Source organism: Chiloscyllium plagiosum, chromosome 24 (assembly GCF_004010195.1).
Source record: "Chiloscyllium plagiosum isolate BGI_BamShark_2017 chromosome 24, ASM401019v2, whole genome shotgun sequence".
NCBI classification, from domain to species: domain Eukaryota; kingdom Metazoa; phylum Chordata; class Chondrichthyes; order Orectolobiformes; family Hemiscylliidae; genus Chiloscyllium; species Chiloscyllium plagiosum.
The window spans coordinates 37,892,843-37,895,138 of NC_057733.1; the positions used below are offsets into that span (position 1 = coordinate 37,892,843).

General features: G+C 43.5%; 1 protein-coding gene across 3 annotated transcripts in view; it reads left to right on the top strand.

Moving 5' to 3' along the window:
• Nucleotides 1–1,752: 1,752 nt before the first annotated feature.
• Nucleotides 1,753–2,296, top strand: part of LOC122562199 — a 28,648-nt gene continuing 28,104 nt past the window's right edge. For 2 of the 3 annotated variants that reach the window (XM_043714870.1, XM_043714871.1), the window contains exon 1: nucleotides 1,755–2,043. The gene's annotated coding sequence lies outside the window, so the exon portion shown is untranslated. Of the gene's footprint in view, nucleotides 2,044–2,296 lie in introns of all 3 variants that reach the window. The other variant, XM_043714872.1, reaches the window with a different exon arrangement.

Below are 2,296 nucleotides of genomic sequence, written 5' to 3' on the forward strand. Positions count from 1 at the left end.
TGCTCTCAAACTCTATGCCTTGACTAATAAAGGCAAGTATACAGCATGTATTCTTAACTGCTTTATTCATCTCACCTAATACTTTAAGGGACTGGTGAACATGCACACCAAAGTCCCTCTGATCCTCACTGCTTCCTAGAGTCCTACCCCTCATCGCGTATTCCCTTGTTAGACCTGCCCAAGTGCATCATTTCACATTTAGCTAGATTGCATTTCATTTGCCACTGATCAGCCCATCTATATCCTTTAATCTTATACTATCCTCAACATTTACTACTCCACTAATTTTTATATCGTCTGTGAAATTGCTGACCAACCCTCTTAAATTCAAGTCTAAATCATTTATATAGCCCGGTGGGACCACGCTGGACACTAGCCTTCAGCCAAGAAAACGCCACACAACCATCACTCTCTGCTTCCTGTCACTCAGCCAATTATGGATTCAATTTGGCAAATTTCCTTGGATCCCATGGGCTCTAATCTTTGCATCAGTATCCCATGTGGGACCTTTCCAAAAGCTTTAATGAAGTCAAGTCAACTACATCAAAGACTTTGCTCTCATCTCCAAACCTGGTCACCTCTTGTAAAAAATTAATCAAGTCAGACACAACCTCCCTTAACAAAACCAGGCTGCCTGTTGTTAATTAATCCCTGCCTCTCCAAATGCAGATTTGTTGTCCCATTGTTCCAATAGTTGCCTTGCCGTTGACGTTAGACTGAGAGCATGCAGGAAAGACTCACCAGAATGGTTCCAGGAGTCAGGGACTTTGGTCACATTGCTAAACTGGAGAAGCTGGCAAGGAGATTTGTCAGGCAAGAGGTTCAATACAATAGATAGAGAGTAATTATTCCCACTGAAGATGGGTTTGGGAACGCGACAGCATAGATTGACAAAGGAATTGATGGTAATAAGAAATGTTTATGCAAGTGATTCAGATATGGAATCTGCCTGACAGTATGATGGAGGTAGATTCAATCGGGATTTTCAAAAGGGTGTTGATGAGTATCTTAAGAGACAAGGTTTGGGGAAAACATGGGACCAGGCGAGAGGCTGTTCCAGCGAGCCAGTATGGACATGAAGGGCCAAATGGTCTGCACTACATTTGTGTTATGAACTTGGCTGGACTTTGTCCTTTGTATTGGTTTAGGAACATGGGTTTACCTGTGGAGCCAGTATTTTTTGGTCATCTGCAAGAAGGTGGTGATGAGCTGGAGTTGATGCCTACCCTACAGCACAGGTTAACTCTCTTTGTGAGACAGGCCATCGATTAACGTCTGTCTGAGAACCGGAATCAACCACATAGCTCCAATATTTAATTAATATCCCATGATGTACCTCTGGCTGCTGGTGTGCAGGTGATGGCAATGGCACCATCAGTGAACTTGCCAAATTTTAGCCACTGGAAGTGGGGAAGACCCTGTGTTAAAAAAAATCTGAACTTGGACCATTGGTGGTCAGTACTTTTGAGGGTCACATCATGTGGGACTTTTTAAAAACTAAACCATCATCAATAGTTTTCTTCACGTCCATTATCTAAACAAAATGTCATTAGTTCCTGCCGCACGACTCTGAAATTCTAGTGGTTAGCAACGTTTTCTGAAAAGGCTGTTGATAAACCCAATGGGATAGTAAGTGGTTGCCTCAAAACCATCGTTCCTCTGTCTGGTCTAAGGTTGAAGCCACCAGGTCTGAAACTCTCTCATATCGATGAGTCATCACTGTGACTTACTTGTCATAACCTGTCATCGGTGTTCCGTGAACTGTGATTGTGTGCATCTTTTATTTGCACCCGCCCAGTTTAATTTATCAAAACTATTCTCCGTCATTGAGAAAAAAATGTTTCCAAACATTTCAATTCCATTCGGCGCCTTCACAGATCCGCTTTATCCATCAAATACGACTTCCGAGTACAAGCAGGAAGTTCACTAAGTTTCGATTTCTCTTATTTTGCGTTGGATCACTATGCGATTGATCAGACTGCTAGCTGCCTCTACTGCACTGGGGCTGAGATTAGGACAATACTGACACTGTTACAGAATCAGGTAAGGATTCTCTACCTCCAGTCTGACTGGTCCCATTTAGCGCAGTTTAACCTTGTGTCAACTTTTCAGTCGAGTCCCTGCATAAAATCCTGCAGATTCTGGATTAGTGGTGCTGGAAGAGCACAGCAATTCAGGCAGCATCCGAGGACAGGCAAAATCGACGTTTCGGGCAAAAGCCCTTCATCAGGAATAAAGGCAGAGAGCCTGAAGCGTGGAGAGATAAGCTAGAGGAGGGTAGGGGTGGGGAGAGAGT